Source organism: Staurois parvus, unplaced genomic scaffold (assembly GCF_062004578.1).
Source record: "Staurois parvus isolate SC_StPar_1 unplaced genomic scaffold, SC_StPar_1.0 ptg001915l, whole genome shotgun sequence".
NCBI lineage: Eukaryota > Metazoa > Chordata > Amphibia > Anura > Ranidae > Staurois > Staurois parvus.
The window spans coordinates 7,373-25,843 of record NW_028319711.1 but is presented as its reverse complement, the minus strand read 5'-3'; the positions used below and the strand labels follow the sequence as shown (position 1 = coordinate 25,843).

Genomic DNA, 18,471 nt, shown 5'->3' with positions numbered 1-18,471 from the left:
AAAAGCAAATATGAAATACAAAAAGGAAAAGAAAATTTTTTGGGTTTACAATAATTAGAATAGAATGCAATTTAATGCTCAAAAAAAGTGTGAATCACGCCAAAACCACTGATGCCATTTTATAATTTAACACAAGATAGGGAAGGGCAGGAAGGGGTTTCACTCTCCCTGGTGGATTTTCCATTGAATTTCCATGGGCAGGAAGGGGTTTCACTCTCCCTGGTGGATTTTCCATTGAATTTCCATGGGCAGGAAGGGGTTTCACTCTCCCCGGAGGATTTTCCATTGAATTTCCATGAGCAGGAAGGGGTTTCACTCTCCCTGGTGGATTTTCCATTAAATTTCCATGGGCAGGAAGGGGTTTCACTCTCCCTGGTGGATTTTCCATTAAATTTCCATGGGCAGGAAGGGGTTTCACTCTCCCCGGAGGATTTTCCATTGAATTTCCATGAGCAGGAAGGGGTTTCACTCTCCCTTGTGGATTTTCCATTGAATTTCTATCGAATAGAATGGGTAAGCTGTCAGAAAAAAAGGGAGAGTGCAGATGGGAGCTCCAGTGGGTACATTTCTACACTGGAGACCATGTGAGATGTAAAGAGACATCGGGTGATTGGCTTATTTACATCTGACCCAAAAAAGAAATATCATGGGTGGGTGAGCCGACACTGAATTGACAATACTAATATCTTTTTCTTCATTCTCCTTCAGGTATTTTTGGCATCACATCCTGCTGTCGATCAGCTGCTGGCAATAAAAATGGCCAAAAAACTTTTGCACCGTTCCAATATAGTTTTGATAGAATGCCAAGCCATGGTAGCGACGGAAGGTTGCAGGTTCTTCCCGCAATTATTTGCTACTTTCCAGACAAGGGTAAGTATCTTTATCTTTTACATATTTGGTGGAATTTTAGAAGAGTCCGACTCAATTAGAATAAGACATTCTCCGACCCCTTATAGCTCTAATCACTTGTGTTGGTAAATGTTAGTTAACCGGACTGGTTCTGTAACCTTGAAGAGTTTTTGATGGTCCTCCAAGCAGGTTCTTCGGTTCTTGCTGCTTGTAAAAGGGGCATAACATCTTCATCATCACAGAACAAGCCCAATAAATGTGACTATTTTTAGCTATAAAATAACCCGAATAAATGAGACTCTTCACAGACATGTTGCTAAATTTTTCACTAAAAGTCTCCAAAGGAGAGAAGACAAAGGTGAAGGGTTGAATATGGACTCTCATAATGAATAATGAATGCATTATAATTTTTCTCTGTTTTGTCTTCTAGGATTTCGTTTTCTATGTCATGGAGTTTGTGAATGGTGACACCCTGCGATATTTCTTATATGATAACAAGCGACTGCATATTGACACCATAAGGTAAGTACTATAATGGGGCTCACTAGGATTGGGGAGGGAGGCAGAATCAATGCCAATTGTAGACAGATCACTTTTAAACTATGAGGCCTCCGTATCAAAGGGGATGATTGGATGTGCCTGCTTTACCTAACCACCCCCAGGTACACTTGTCAGGTGCCTTGCTTTTAAATGCCATATTTGGATTGATTCAACATTTTTTTCTTTAGAAAATGCAGAAGGAATAGGAAAAGAGGATGGCTAAGATGCCAGACATTTCCTATATCTCTAATAGGGGGAAGCAACGTTAGATACTGGGCCAGAATTCATACCGACAATAGTAGTCTGCCAAAAGTAATGGGAGGGACTCATGCGCCTGAGATCGTAGTTCACTCTTACCAACAATATACTCGAATATCCATGGGTAGCATTAGACTGACATTACCTATGGGATAGGATTCGGGAAGATCTAACTAATAAGAGATTGGTATAATGAATACATTCCTGGTTGTGTCCTTAGCTGGACAACATTCGTTTCATTAGTACTTTAAAACCAGCAATAACACCTTAATGAAAACCCATCGGGGTTTGCTTATAGCCAAATAAAAAAGCATTATGCATATAAAAAAATAAAGACCCCCCTATGGCAATGTTTTGTTAAAATGATTTAACAATATACAAGATGTCTTCAAAAATATACCTATTTCTACTAGCATTAGGATGAGGTAATATTAATCAGGGATCTAGTTACTGTAAGTTTATCACTAATAAATATTTTCTTCTGTTTCCATCAGATTTATTGCGGCGGAGCTCCTGTGTGGCCTTCAATTTCTTCATTCCAGAGGCTTTGCACACAAGTAAGTTATTATCCATTATATATTATAGTTTTAACTCAATGTTCTCCAAACTGCGGCCTGCAGGTCAGATGTGGTCCTTTGCTTGCTTTATTCAGGCCCTGGGGAACTATTCCTCCCACTGACACCAACAATTGGGAATTATTCCTCCCACTGAAACCAACAATTGGGAATTATTCCTCCCACTGACACCAATTATGGGGCACTGTTCTTCCCACTGCCACCAACTTTAGGACATTATTCCTCTCACTGACTTCAGTGATGGGGCGCTATTACTTCCACTGACATCAATGATGGGGCGCTATTACTCCCACTGACATCAATGATGGGGCGCTATTCCTCCCACTTACACCAATGATGGGGCACTATTCCCCCCACTGACACCAATGATGGGGCACTATTCCTCCTACTGACACCAATGATAGGAGCACTATTCCTCCCACTTACTTCAATGATGGGGCGCTATTCCTCCCACTGACTTCAATGATGGGGCGCTATTACTCCCACTGACATCAATGATGGGGCGCTATTCCTCCCACTGTTACCAATGATGGGGAACTATTCCTCCCACTGACATCAGTGATGGGGCACTATTCCTCCCACTGACACCACCAATAGGACACTTTTCCTCCCACTGACACCAATGATGAGGCACTACTCCTCCCACTGACACAAACAATAGGTCACTATTCTCTCCATTGATACCAACAATAGGGTACTTTTCCTCCTGGTAATACCAATGATGGGACCCTATTCCTTCTCCTACTGACCACAGGCGCTATGCAATAGTCTTATTCCCAATGACCACGTAGCCTGAGGCATTGTATACTCTCACAGCAAAGGTTCGCCCTCCTGAAAGTGAAGGACAGTAATCTGGCCCTGTGTTTTGAAAGTTTGGATACCCATATTCTAGCTCATAAAAAAGTCTGGAGCAGACAGCTTACTTTTTTTTTCTTCTTCTTTACAGTGACTTACATTTTGGCAACGTCCTCGTGGATAGCACCGGACATATCAAGATTATCGACTGTGGATTGGCATCTATAGTACAAACTGCACACTGCCAGGTCAATCAGAATACACCGATGGCCTTTCACAGCGACTACTCGTGTTTTGGCAATCTGCTCGTCAACAAAGTAAATAAATGCATTGGCGACAATACCCAACTCCAGGACCTCATAGGAGAGGTAAGTAAATGCCCTACTTTAGCCAGAGATAGAAAAAGTTTATTTGTTCTATAAAATTGGCTAAATTAAACTGTTTAGTTATTGCTTTTGGGATGTTAATGATCTATTTTTTTTTCATATATAGCTTTCAACCTTTCCTGATCCCAGGTCTTCGTTCACAAATCTGCGACACCACGCATTCTTCTCAACGATAAACTGGGATGACCTGGAAGCTGGGAGAATAAGTCCACCATACGCCATGGAACATGTAAGTATATGACCAGGAAATGGGGTCACGTCTGTAATTTTGCTATGTCTGCTGTTTTGCATTCTCTATTCTGCCCCCCACTGGCATGAATGAGGAGCTGCATTGATTTTAGGGTTGTGCAAGTGTTATCCAATAGATTGCTCTTTTGGATGGAAAAACAATCCACATCGGACCATTTATAAGTCATGCATCTATAAAGCAAATATAATGATTTTTCATGTTGATGAATATGTCCAATCGTGACTGGTCCTATTAAAAGGATTTTAACTCAGTACATAGCAAATATTAGAACCTGCCCAATAATAATATTCAATATAGTGACAATTAGGCATTATCTAAAATCATTAACATTTTTTTTTCCTCTCCACAGAGCCCGGAGGTAGAATGGTCATCGGAGATCGACATGAAAAGCTTAATAGAGCAGGACAAATATGAGGAATCTAAAATAAGCAATTTTGCTGATATAGCAAATATCCAAGGATTCGAATTTCTCAGTGAGCGATGGAGAGAAATGCAGCAACGCCGCTAGGAATACGAGGCCACGTAAGAAAAGGGGCTGCAATAGCAGGGACATCACTGTCAAAATATGGTCACTGGCCATATTTGGGCAATGACAATCAACAACGGGTATCGTAACTGACAGCGGATTTACAGCCGGGGACATTTCTACCACCAGCTTTCTGGTGGCAATGATTCCTAACGAAGCAGCAGATGCTGGCATCTGCTGAGTCCTTAGCAACTGCCGCCGTCACCAGCACATTACTTACATTGCTGGGAATCCTCGGCTACCTTACCCAAGAGACTGGGATAGCAGTGACACCACTGCCCAAGTATGGTCACTGACATTGACCAAACATGGCCACAGTACATTCCATAGGGGCCACAGAAGAGCACCCTAAAATTACAAAAAGGACCAGTAGCACTATACACCTGGTGGACTAGTTTAATGGTAGCCCCCACCACACTGTGCTGCTAGCAGTCCACTGGAGAAGTCTAGAAGCTGCACACTGGTTGACTTGGGCCTTTTGAGCAGCGGCGGACAGAGACATGCAGGGCTGCTATCAGTGGGGTACCTTCGGTACTCTTGCAGTGGCCCAGACAGCAGGAGGATCAATGTGGAGGAGGGCAGTTGCAGAGCGATGCTCATATACCTCTCCCTCCAACAGCTGGCGAGCCAGGACCAGGGGACAGCCTGGAGAGGGGAGAGGAGAAGTGTCGGAGATGTAAGAGCCCGGAGGAGGTGAGCTGTGTTCTGTTCTGTGTGATCTCCCTCCCTACACTGACAGATTGTATGGGACTGCACACATCTTCCCCCCTCTCTCCTTCTTGCTACCTGGAGATAAGCAGCCCTTGGAAGAGGTGAGTGTGTGCAGCCCCATACGATCTGAGAAAGGGAGAGAGAGAGATGGAAGAAGAGAGGGAAGAAAGAGAGAGGAGAGGAGGGAAGAAAGAGAGAGGAGAGGAGAGAAGAAAGAGAGAAAGAGGAGAGAGAGAGGAGAGAAGAGAGAGAAGAGAGGAAAGAGAGAGAGGAGAGAAGAGAGAGGAAAAAGAGAGAGAGGGAAGAAGAGAAAAGAGAGAGAAGAGAGAGGAGAGAGAGAAAAGAGAAAAGAGAGAGAAGAGAGAGAGAAGAGAGAGGGGAGAGGGGGAATAAAGAAGAGAGGGAAGAGAGAAAAGAGGGAAGAGAGAAAGGAGAGAAGAGAGAGAGGGTAAAAGAGATAAGAGAGGGGGGAGAGAGAAAGAGAGAGGGAAGAGAGGGTGAGGAGAGAGAGAGAGAGAGAGGAGAGAGAGAAGGAAGAGAGAAAGGAGAAAGAGAGAGGGAAAAGGAGGAAGAGAGGGAAGAGAAGAGAGAGAGGGAAGAGAAGAAAGAGGGAAGAGAAGAGAGAGAGAGGAGAGAGAGAGCGGAGAGGAGAGAGAGAGAGAGGAGAGGAGGGGAGAGAGAGGGAAGAGAGGTGAGAAGAGAGGGAAGAGAGAGAGGGAAGAGAGGGGGGGAAGAGAGAGAAAGGGAAGAGGAAGAGAGAGAAAGGGAAGAGAAAGAGAGAGAGGGAAGAGAGAAGAGAGGGAAGAGGGAAGAGAGGGAAGAGAGAAGAGAGGGAAGAGGGAAGAGAGGGAAGATAGAAGAGAGGGAAGATAGAAGAGAGGGAAGAGAGGGGGAGAGAGGATAGAGAAAGGGAAGACAGAAGAGAGGGGAGAGAGAAGAAAGAGAGGGGGGGGGGGGAAGAGAGGGAAACGAGAGAGAGAGGGGGAAGAGAGAGAGAGGAGGAAGAGCGAGGGAGGGATGAGAGAAGAGAGGGAAGAGTGGGAAGAGAGAAGAGTGGGAAGAGAGAAGAGAGGGAAGAGAGAAGAGAGGGAAGAGAGAAGAGAAGGAAGAGAGAAAAACAAGAGAGAGGGAGGGAAGATAGGGGGGGAAGGGAAGAGAGAGGAGGGAGAGAGGGAGGGGGGAGAGGGGGGAGAGAGGGAGGGGGAGAGGGGGGAGAGAGAGAGAAGAGAGAGGGAAGAGAGAGAGGGAAGAGAGAGAAGGAAGAGAGAGAGGAGAAAAAGCGAGGGACGCCGGGGAAGAGAGAAGAGAGAGAAAGAGAGAAGAGGGGGAAGACAGAAGAGAAGGAAGAGAGAAGAGAGGGAAGAGAGAGAGGAGAGGGAAAAGAGAAGAGAGGGAAAAGAGAGGAGAGGGAAGAGAGAGGAGAGAAGAGAGAGGAGAGGAGAGAGAGGAGAGAGGAGAAAAAAGAGAGAAGAGAAAGAGGAGAGAAGAGAAAAAAGAGAGAAGAGAAAGAGGGAAGAGAGAAAGGAGAGAAGAGAGAGAGGGACGAGAGAGAGAGGGAAGACAGAGGGGGGAAAAGAGAGAAAGGGAAGATAAAAAGAGAGAGGGAAGAGAGAAGAGAGGGAAGAGAGAGGAGAGGAGAGAAAAGAGAGAGAGGGAAGAGAGAGAGAGAGGGAAGAAAGAGGGGAGAGAGAGAGGGAAGAGAGAAAGGAGAGAAGAGAGAGAGGGAACAGAGAAAAGAGAGAAGAGAGAGGGATGAGAGAGAGGAAAGACAGAGGGGGGGAAGATAGAAAGGGAAGATGAAGAGAGAAGAGAGGGAAGAGAGAAGAGAGGGAAGAAAGGGGGGAGAGAGAGGGAAGATAGAGAGAGAGGGAAGAGCGAGAGAGGTAAGAGAAAGAGGAGAGAGAGAGAGAGAAGTGAGAAGAGAAGGAAGAGAGAGACAGAAGAGAGAGGGGGGAGGGGGAGGGGGAAAGGGGGAAGAGAGAGAAGAGAGAGAGAGGAGAAAAACAGAGGGAAGATGGGGAAGAGAGAAGAGAGGGAAGAGAGAAGAGAGGGAAGAGAGAAGAGAGGGAAGAGAGAAAAGAGGGAAGAGAGAAAAGAGGGAAGAGAGAGAGGAGATAGAGGAGAGAAGAGGAACAAAGAGAGAAGAGAAAGAGGAGAGAAGAGAAAAAAGAGAGAAGAGAAAGAGGAGAGAAGAGAGAGAAGGAAGAGAAGAGAGAGAGGGAAGAGAGAAAGGAGAGAGAGGAGAGAGGAAAGAAGAGAAAAAAGAGAGAAGAGGAAGAGGAGAGAAGAAAAAAAAAAGAGAAGAGAAAGAGGAGAGAAGAGAAAAAAGAGAGAAGAGACAGAAGAGAGAAGAGAAAAAAGAGAGAAGAGAAGGAGGAGAGAAGAGAAAAAAAAGAGAAGAGAAAGAGGAGAGGAGAGAGAGAAGGAAGAGAAGAGAGAGAGAGGAGAGAAGAGAGAAAGGGAAGAGAGAGGGGGAAGAGAGAGGGGGGAAAGAGAGAGAGGGAAGAGAGGGAAGAGAGAGAGAGGGAAGAAAGAGGGGAGAGAGAGAAGGAAGAGCGAGAGAAGTATAAGAAAGAGGAAAGAGAGAAGTGAGAAGAGAAGGAAGAGAGAGACAGAGGAGGGGGGGAGGGGGGAGAGAGAGGGGGAAGAGAGAGACGAGAGAGGGAGGAGAGAGGGGAGAAAAAGAGAGGGAAGACGGGGAAGAGAGGGAAGACAGAAGAGAGGGAAGAGAGAAGAGAGGGAAGAGAGAAAAGAGGGAAGAGAGGAGAGAAGAGAAAAAAGAGAGAAGAGAAAGAGGAGAGAAGAGAAAAAAAGAGAAGAGAGAGAGGAGAGAAGAGAAAAAAGAGAGAAGAGAAAGAGGAGAGAAGAGAAAAAAGAGAGAAGAGGAAGAGGAGAGAAGGAAGAAGAGAAGAGAGAGAGGGAAGAGAGAAAGGAGAGAGAGGAGAGAAGAGAAAAAAGAGAGAAGAGAAAGAGGAGAGGAGAGAAAAAGAGAGAAGAGAAAGAGAGAGAAGGAAGAGAAGAGAGAGAGGGAAGAGAGAAAGGAGAGAGAGGGAAGAGAGAGAGAGAGGAGAGGAGAGAAAAAAGAGAGAAATGAAAGAGGAGAGAAGAGAAAAAAGAGAGAAGAGAAAGAGGAGAGAAGAGAAAAAGAGAGAAGAGAAAGAGGAGAGAAGAGAAAAAAGAGAGAAGAGAAAGTGGAGAGAAGAGAAAAAAGAGAGAAGAGAGAGGAGAGAAGAGAAAAAAGAGAGAAGAGAGAGAGGGAAGAGAAAGAGAAAGGGAAGAGAAAGAGAGAAAGGGAAGAGAAAGAGAGAAAGGGAAGAGAAAGAGAGAAAGGGAAGAGAGAAGAGAGGGAAGAGAGAAGAGAGGGAAGAGAGAGAGAAAAGAGAGAGAGGGAGGAGAGAGAGAGAGAGGGAAGAGCGAGGGAGAGAGAGACAGAGGAGAGAGACAGAGGAGAGAGGGAAGAGAGAGAAGAGAGGGGAGAGAGAGAGGGAAGAGAGGGAGGGGCCTTATACATCAGAGGCAAAATATGGGCAGCACAGTGGCTTAGTGGTTAGCCTTGCAGCACTGGGGTCCTTGGTTCAAATCCCGACCAGGACCCTATCTGCATGGAGTTTGCATGTTCTTCCTGTGCCTGCGTGGGTTTCCTCCGGGTACTCCGGTTTCCTCCCACACCCCAAAAAAGGGCAAACTTGCGTTGGTGGTGTAGTGGTAAGCATAGCTGTTTTCCAAGCAGCTGACCTGGGTTCGATTCCCAGCCAACGCATTGTCCAAGATGGCTGCTTCGCCTCCTTAGTATTGCCATGATAATGCTGATACTAATATTATTTCTAGCAATGATAATAATAATTCCAACAATATCGACAACTATCATGATAATAATATTAATAATAGAAATAATATTTATAAAGATAATAATCCTAATAGTAATGGCAATAATAGTATTAGAAATGGAAATAATATATATATTTATTATTTGGAGGTGTAAGCAAATACAATAAAATGAAGATTTCTCTGATCGCTGTGTCATTCAGAAACAGCTGATCATATGTCCAGGAAAAGGGCCAATCTGAGCAGCCTTTTACCATGTGATCAGCTGTGTCCAATCACAGCTGATCACAGTGTAAATCAGAAATGCTGGATATTGGCAGTCCTTTCCTCCCGCTCAAAGCACATGAGGAGAGGAGAGGAGAGGAGAGCTGGTAAGCAGCATTTCTCAGAGGGGACATCTACACTGATCATCAGAGCACTAATTATCAGTGTAGCGCCATCAGTGCCCATCAGTGTTTTCCTTTAGCCTTCCCTTGTAGTGGAAGGGCCGGCCTGACTGCATACAAATTAAAATTGTCTCTCTCTTCCCTTTCTCTCTATCCTCTCTCTCTCTTCTATTTCTTCTCCCTCTCTCTTCTCTGTCTATCTGTCTTCCCCCACTCTCTATTTTCTTTCTTCCCTCTCTCTCTCTTCCCCCCCCCCCTCTCTCTCTTCCCTTCCTCTTCCTCTCTTCTCTCTCTCCCCTCTCTATACTCTCCCCCCCTCTGTCTCTTCCCTCTCTATCCTCTCTCTCTCCCCTCTCTATCTATCCTTCCCCTCCTCTCTTCCCCCCCCCCTTTTTCTATTCCCTCTCTTTCATTTCCCTCTCTTTCTTTCCTCTCCCCTCTTTCTATCTCTTCCCCCCTCTCTCTTTCTCCTTCCCCTCTCTCTCTCCACTCCCCCACCTCTATCTCTTCCACCCCACCCCTCTCTTCTCTCTTCCTTTTTTCTCTCCTCTCTCTCTCTTCCCTCCCTCTCCCTCTCTCTTTTCCTCTCTATCCCCCCCAAGAGAGAGAGAGAGAGAGAGAGAGAGAGAGAGAGAAGACAGAGAGAGAGCAGACAGAGAGAGAGAAGTAAGAGAGAGCGAGAGGGAAGAGAGAGAGGGAAAGAGAGGGGGGGGAAGAGAGAGAGAGGGGAATGAGAGAGAGCGGGAAAGAGAGAGAGCGGGAAAGAGAGAGAGAGCGGGAAAGAGAGAGAGAGGGGACAGAGAGAGAGAGAGAGAGAGAGGGAAGAGAAAGTAAGGGAGAGAGAGAATCATATATACATCTGCACACTTATTGACTCTCTTTCTCTCTAATTGGGGGGGGGGGGGGGGCGCACAAAACTTTTGTATTGCCTAGGCAAAAAAAAAAAAAGATTTTAGCATGTGAGGAGGTGCAGCATAGTGCAGCTAGTAAATACACAGAGTTCCAGTAAAACTTGGTACTTGTATTAAACAGAATGCCAACGTTTCAAACACCCAGTTGGAAGAATTTACCGCTGGGAAATTACAGTTCATTGTAGTCAGATGTGGCGGTAGAGAGGTGCTGACAGCGTCTGTCTCAGAGGATGAAGCATTGCCTGGCGGTCAAGTCCAAAAGGGAAGCTCCTTTCCCTTCTAATCAGGAACCTCTCCTACCAGTAGTTACTTTCCCTACAAGCGGGGGTTTCTCTTCCTGTACTAGCCACACGCCAGAAGCACTCCAAAACCCAGGGGCAGAGACTTAAAAAGACCCTACTGACCCAAGATGGCCACCGAGGGTCACATGGACACAGCGTAGGCAACCAGAAAGCAGATCCATTGACTCAGGAAACCATAGAACATCATTTCTCATGGACTTCCTTTCCAAGCTGAGGTGGCACTCAATTTGAGCGCCACCTGCAATGGAGAAAACCAAACCACACCTACCTACAAGCCTGTATACAAAAAATGTAAAAATTTCCTCAGTAGACAAATGGTTAAAGCAGTATGTTCAAAGCCCAACCATTTCTTCTGCCAATTTTTCTATTTTTTTACAAATCGGAGGGCCCAGTAGCTTGGAAACCAAAAATGAATCTCTGGCTGCAATACTCACCTCCATCCCCTACAGTACCACTTCTCCCCCACAAGGTGTCCTCAATCTTCCTGGTTGAATGATGCCCAGCAAGACTGATGTGTAAAATTAGCAGGTGATCAGGGCCTCTGACATGCAGCCAGCAGCAGCATAACATGGTCACCGGCGCTTTTTTTTTTTTTACTTTTACAAATCGGAGACCCAGTAGTTTTGAATACCACTATAAGTCGCTGATGGCTGCCATTACTAATATAAAAAAAAAAAAAAATTCCAGTATATATACCGCCATTAGTAGACGCTATAACTTTCATGTAAACCAATTAATTTACACGTATTGGGATTTTTTTTTCAGCAAAGACATTGCTTTTTTTTTTAATTGTCAGTCTTTTTTTGTTTATAGCGTAAAAAATAAAAAAAACTGCACAGGTGATCAAATACCACCGAAAGAAAGCTCTATTTGTGGGAAAAGTGCAGCGTTGCATGACCGTGCAATTGTCAGATAAAGTAACGCAGCACCGTATCGCAAAAAAATGACCTGGTCAGGAAGGGGGGTAAACCCTCAGGAGGGCAAGTGGTTAAAATGACCGGTGAATGCAACTGCAAACCTGTTGGGTTGTGTTGGTAATGTGTAACACTTGCTCTCAGCCAGCAGATGTCGCTATAGCTCTGATGGAGGACAATGTGAACTATGGGAAAAGCACAACATTCAGTGTTATTGGTGACAATTCTAGTTACCTCGACTGGCTTTCAATTGTAGAACCATTTCAGGACCGCGTGCCCACAAGTGTACTGCAGACGGGCGGCCCGTACAGGCTCAGTGATATACCTGTGCATCGCTGGCCTCTTCCAGGTACGCACACCTGCCTGCTGACTCCGTGGGAGTTTCTCAACAGGTCCTGGCCAATGATTCATAGCCAGGACCTGTTGATCGGCTGTGTCCAATTACAGCCCAGAGCCCTGTGTTGGCAGTCAACACTGGGCTCTGTACAGAGGGAACAATCTCTCTGTTTCAGGGATAAGAAACAAAGAGATTTTTAGTACAAAGCAGCACATATTACACACATTAACACTTGTTAGGCACACATTTAACCCCTTGATTACTCAAGATGATAACCCCTTCCCAGCCAGTGTCATTAGTACAGTGACAGTATACAGCAGAGATCCGAATCTCCTTAGTGATATAATACATCACAATCCCCCAGTATATGATCATCTTTAGCTTCACCAGTGCCTCATCAGTGCAGCTTCATCAGTTCCTCATCAGTGCAGCCCCATCATTGCCCCATTAGTGCTGCCTCATCAGTGCCCCAGCGATGCAGCCTCATCACCGCACATCAGTGAAGAAAAATTACTTATTTGAAGAAAAAGGGGTGGGGGGTGTATTTTCAGTCTTTCCTTTGTGTATTTAGTAACAAATAAAAACTCAATTGGTGATTAAAATCGACTAAAAGAAAGCTCTATCTGTCTCAAAAAAAAAAGATAAAAATATAACTTGGGTGCGGTGATGCATGACCGTGAAACTGTTGTAACTGTCGTTTACCCTCGCTTCACATCTGTGTGTGTGTGGTGCCGTTGCGGGACCCACACAAATACCTGCAGCCGCACCACCCACACAGAGGAATGCGGGACCCGCAGGCAGGTGCTAATTGCAATGGCACGCCACCCGCACTGGAAATGGCAACCGTACAGAAAACCTCGGTTCCTGTGCAGGATGTGATTTCTAGTAGTGCAAGGACTTCTTCCCTGCGTGTCCTGGAGTACAGGAGTCCATACAAATGCATAAGCTCTCCTGCCCGTGCAAATCGCAGCCTGCATGACCGCACAGATGTGAACCAGGGCTTAAAGTGTGACAGCGCTGAAAGCTGAAAATTGGCCTGGACAGGAAGGGGGTGAAAGTAACCAGTAGGCAAGGGGTTAAAAAAACGGACTCCTAACTTTTTTAGCTGGCTCCTAGATGCAAAGCAAATTTGTCATGCCCTCCTCTATCTACAAAACGGCTTTGGTGCAAAACCATGGTGCCCTTATAATGCAGATCAGTGCTAACTGGACTGCTGAGGACCACCCAACCCAGAGACAAGGCATAGAAGACCCCGCACATCATGTGACCGGCCTAAAAACATCTAAAAAGAATAAGCAATAAAATGCTTAGAATAATAATAAAATGCCTAAAACACTGCTGGGGAAGGGGGCAGAGACCAGAGTGGGGCTGTAAGCGAACACTTTAATTGCTCATCTTAACCTGCCCCGGAACACTAACTTTAACAGCTGGATTTACTGTCTCAGGTGTTCAACTTTTTAATATTGAGTCTAACGCTGGCCATACATTGTACAATTTTCTTTCAAAACTTTATAATATATAAGGGCAAACCAGGTCTAAAAGACCCTGCATGTCTCCCTTGTACTACACCGAATGTAATGCAGTGCACATCGCACCGGGACCCGGAAGTGACGTCACATCACTTCAGAATCAGTAGAAGAAGGGGAGGGCAGCAGATGTGTCCGTGCTCCTCCTCCCTCCCCTATACCACATCCCAGGGCACCCACTGAACCAGTCTCGGGCCCGCAGATGGGCAAGCGGAGCCCGGGACATATAGCGGGGGCGGGGGAGAGGCTGGCACTGTAGGCTGTATGGAAGCTATCGGCAGCAGCGCTGCTGTCAGATTACTTCCACCTGACAGGTGAGCCCTGCTGCTTTCCCACAGCAGGGCTAAGGGAGAAAAAAAAAAAAAAAACTACCTGCCCGGCGCCTGGAACTACATGTCCCGGGTGTTGGGCGATAGGAAATGGACATCCCTGAGCTGGATCTTGGGAGGATTTATGCAAATATCAAAATGCCTTGATGGGTGGAGTTTATTTATAAAAAAATAATACACACACACATATATATATATATATATACACACATTTTTTTCCCAGCAAAATCATGTCTCGCTTATACAAAGTCCAATTAGAGCAACAAATAAAAGTTGTAAAGGCTCTTTCTAGCGGCGTCATCTGATCCGATACACAGGGAATCCATGAACACATCCCCCGCTGAACTGGAGCAGAACAGGACTGAGGTCACTTTTGTGGACCCATATTGGATCTATGGTTGGCAGACTTGTGTCTGTATACATCAGGCTACCTCTCATCCATCATGTCCATGAACCCGGCTTAAAGGGCCAGATATTTTTTTTTCTTTAAACTGTGCCTGTGTCCTTATTAACCACTCGCCCTCCAGAGGATTTACCCCCCTTCCTGACCAGACCATTTTTTGCATTACAGCGTTGCGTTACTTTAACTGACAATTGCGCAGTCATGCAACACTGCGTCCAAATGAAATTTACGTCCTTTTTTACCCACAAAGCTTTCTTTCGGTGGTAGTTGATCACCTGTGCGTTTTCTCTTACGCTGACAATTCTGAGAAAAAAAACAATATTTTTGACTTTTTGCTATTAAACATGTCCAGTAAAAAAATTTAAAAGATCAAATTTCCTCATCAATTTATGCCAAAATGTATTCGGCTCCATGTCTTTGCTAAAAAAAACATCCCAATATGTGTAAATTAATTGGTTTACTTGAAAGTTATCAGCAGATTGAGGAGCATAATGGAATGGATTCCGATTACAAATAGCAGTATATATACACTGGGATTTTTTTTTTTTTTTACTAATAATGGCAGCAATCAGCGACTTATAGCAGGACAGCGGCAGGCATTCTGACACTGGGGGGGAGGTACTGACTAACTGTCACTGATATCCCCAGTGACAACAATACAGTGATCAGTGCTAAAAAACAGCACTGACACTGTACTAATGGCACTGGGCAGGAAGGGGTTAACATGAGAGGTGATCAAAGGGTTTACTGTGTGCAGGGAGTGTTTTACTAGGGGGCGGCACCCACAGCAGTGTACCCGAGCTGACAGGGAGGAGAATTGTTAGTGATTTTGCGCACCCGTGCCGCCCTGTAGCAGTATTTCTCCTATGGGGCGGTCGGAAACGGATGAAGGCTAAGTTCACTTTTCTTAACATATTACACCCATATTCGGGCTGTAACATGTTGTGTTCAGACCGCCCCCCGATCCCCACTTTGTCAGCTAGTGGGGGATCTTCTCTCCCCTCGTTAGCTGGCAAATATTAAAACAATGTGGCCGTGTGGGGCTCACACGACTGTCAGCTTGTAATCCTCAATGAACTACCACGGTGCTGTGAAGTCGGCGTCACTTACCGTCATCGCTGTTCTATGTCACTATCAGGGTGTCGGCCTTCTCCGGTGACAGTTCGTCATGTTCCCGCACTTTGTACGACTTTACACGTTGCACCTGTATAAGGCCTAAAACGAATGAATGGAGAAATATTAGAAGTCATGTGTAAGGTGGAGCCTTTAAAGCAGAAATAAACTTACAAAGGTTTGTTCAGCTTTAACACTCCCCTCCCCCCCCATCAGCAAGCGGAAATGTGTTATGTTATTTTTTTTTTTTTTCGTTCTATGGCTCTCACCAGCCATGATCTGCTTGCATTGCATAAAGAAGCACATAGACCCAGTGATGACATAATAAGAAGACATGTAAGTTTCTTTTAGTTCCAATAGCATGTTGATGAGCAGGGAAAGGAGGAACCAGGTAAGGCAAAATATAGCAGGTTAAACTTCAGCTTTAAGGAATACAGTGGAGTCCTCTCTTCACCCCCCCCCCCCCCCACAAATAAACAGGGAAGAACTGTCAAGGTCCATCTCTGCTCTCCTCTCCAATCATCACACCATGTGACATACCACATGATAGCCAGGAGGCCATTGGCAAAGCACCACACAAGCTCATGCATGCGCAGCAGGGAGCAGGCTTCTTGTTTCCCATATCCAAGATGGCAGCGCCTCTCCCTTCCCAGACAGACTACATAGATGGGGATGAGAGACTGTAGCACTATAGCGGCTGCATGTGGGAGGAGGAAGTGTAACATTCCAATACCGCCACAGACCTCCTCCATGTAGCCAACAGAGCACTACAGATCCCTGGCCAACTCCATGCAGACGTGTAAAGTGGACATCAGAAAAGGAAGTATTGAGATACAGGAAGGAGTGCAGAGCTCCGAGCAAATAAGAACAGATACGGGGAATGTGGAGGTCACAGGAGAAGTGGGACTGTGCAGAGACCATACATGCCGAATAAGAACAGACACTGAGAATTACACCCGGCATACAGGACACTGATCCGTCATGGACATGTGTTGTATTAAGGAGGTTCATTCATTTATTGGACTGACAACACAACAAAACCCTTGGCTTGGTGTTGTCAGCCTGAAGCAGGAAGTGCTGTTATTGGCAGGATCTCCAGATTCACAAAATCAAACAAAATCCTGGAGAAACCTGTACACAGTACGGCCCCATGACAAACATACTACATGAGATTTTGGGTTCACATCTACTTTACCCGCTGTGTGTATATAGTGCAGATCACTTTTCAGAGGGTGTTTGGTAGGCAGTGGGGAGGAGATACTACTAACCCAATGGCACACTGTGTTGCACAGTGACAGGATGGCTCCATATCAATTCATTATTGCTGTGGCTGTAAAGCAAAGTATCAGGCCATGGCGGATGTAAAGCAATGGGCAGCTGCATCTCTTTGTACACGTGGGTGGTCACGGGGCGGAAAATGGTTTTACCGCCCTCCATCCGCCTATGAGAACGAACACTAAGGCCTTGTTTACAAATGCGGTTTGGGGTGGTAAAAACTAGAGGCTGAGCCATGCTTTTACTGGCTCAAAATTGCCCCCAACTCACTTCCCGAGATGCAAAAGAAGCCGTATGGAGTATACACATGTGCAGCAAAAATGATCACCCATCATGTTTGACAGAGGGAAGAGGGGGATCTGAGGAGGGGAGAGGAGGTCTGGGGGGGGGGGGGGGTGGGTCTAAGGAGGCGAGATCTGGTGGGGCTGAACAGGATATGGGGGGGCAGAGGAAAATAGGGGAGATCTGGGGGCTGAAGAATAGAGATGGTGGTCTGTGGAGGAGAGGGGGGGGGGTCAGCAGAACTCTGGGGGGCTGAGTTGTCCCCACCTTCCCCCATGTACTCACAGATAACACCCCTGTCCTGTGCAGGCAGCTTCAGTTTCTCCTCTGTCATCTGACAGTTGACAATGGGAAAAAGATACAGGAAGAAGGGCGTCTGCCCTCACTCCACAGCACAGGCTCTCTATCTCCCCCTGCTGGCTGGAGGGATGACAACGCCAAATCTTCTGTTCAGCTGTAATCAGTCCTGTCAGTGAGGAGGCCCCAACCTCTACATCAGCAGAGCCCTCCATAAACATGGCGCCCGCCTGGCCCCCGGTGTACAACATACAGTATATACCACATAACCCCAATGTACATCATATATAGTCACAGAGATCCCAACCCATTACTAGGAAACCTACCTTTACACTTCCATGGAGAGCCCATAGCAACCGCTCATTGTCCATAGCAACAGGGTGCCACACACAGCGTAATATATATATAAATAAATAAAACATGGTGAAGCGCTAACAATCAGATTAATAAGCAAACAATATATATATAAAAAGGTGAGGCGAACATATAAGTGCTGCTGAAATCAGATCAATCAAAAAGTGACAAAACGTGCAACAGGTGAATCCTGTGGAAAAAAAACATGGACCCGTTTTCCACATGGAAAACCGATGAGCAAGCCAACCTCCCCCTGTCCACATAGGGGACTAATAATAAATGTATATATATAGGTGACCCCTCAAAGGAAAAAACACAACAACTGTGCAATAAAACCGTGAAAGACTCTCCCTTCTATAGGTGTAAACATATGCACAAACACTAAATGTCCAGACAGCACCGTAGGTCGACATACAGCTGCACATATATATATATTAAAGTCCCAAACTGCAGAAAAAAACTCCAAACAAACACGTAGGTGCTCGTGATAGGTGATCTCCAAGCTGGGTGATAGGAATCCTTAATGGCTGTAATGCCCCCTCACCTTCAAGAAGTGACCACAAGGGCCAGCTAGCCTTAAAACTCCCCCCACGAGGACACGTCCAGATCAAGATGTTGCACGGGATGCTGGTTCACACTCCCCACAGAGCCACACGGTCAAAGAGATAAAACAGAGCATTCTCCATAGTGTAACATGTTTATTATTAAATATAAAATCAATTAAAATGCCCACTCACATGTCATGGTACAGAAAAAACGCCTTGCCACCACTATATATATATATATATATATACATATACACACACATAAAAACAACATTGCCCCAGTGATGAATATACTGTATATAAGTCCACAGCGTAATATATATATATATATATATAAATAATACAATACACAGCCTATATATACACACATATAAGAACAACATTGCCCTGGTGTTGAAAAAAAAAATACTAATAATAAAGATAATAATAAAAATAAAATAATAATAATATATATATCTCCATAGTAACAGTGCTGAGTTGTTATTGTACAATATATACAGTTACATAGACTTCAACCCATTACTAGAAAGCCACCTCTACACATCCCATAATAACAATGCACACCCCATAGCAACCATTGACAGTCCTTAGATCCAGTGTGAATCCAATCATGTATCATACAGAAGTATACACACACATATGGAGAACATTGGCCCGGTGCTGAATATATATGAAGTTACAGAGACACCGACCCAATACTAGAAACCCACCATGGAGAGCCCATAGCAACCGCTCCCAGCTCCTAGCAACAACACAAGTCATTCCCATAGTACACAGCAGAC

The 18,471-nt window shown here is 45.3% G+C and overlaps 1 long non-coding RNA gene across 2 annotated transcripts in view; it reads right to left on the bottom strand.

Moving 5' to 3' along the window:
* The window catches only part of LOC149433820 (uncharacterized), an 83,270-nt gene extending 66,152 nt beyond the window's left edge, over positions 1-17,118 (bottom strand). Inside the window, exons 1-2 of one of the 2 annotated variants that reach the window (XR_016308844.1) lie at positions 16,779-17,118; positions 14,934-15,038 (exon numbers count right to left, since the gene is read on the bottom strand). This is a non-coding gene — a long non-coding RNA (uncharacterized LOC149433820). The remainder of the gene's footprint in view (positions 1-14,933; positions 15,039-16,778) is intronic. The other variant, XR_016308845.1, reaches the window with a different exon arrangement.
* Between the last annotated feature and the right edge of the window lie 1,353 nt (positions 17,119-18,471).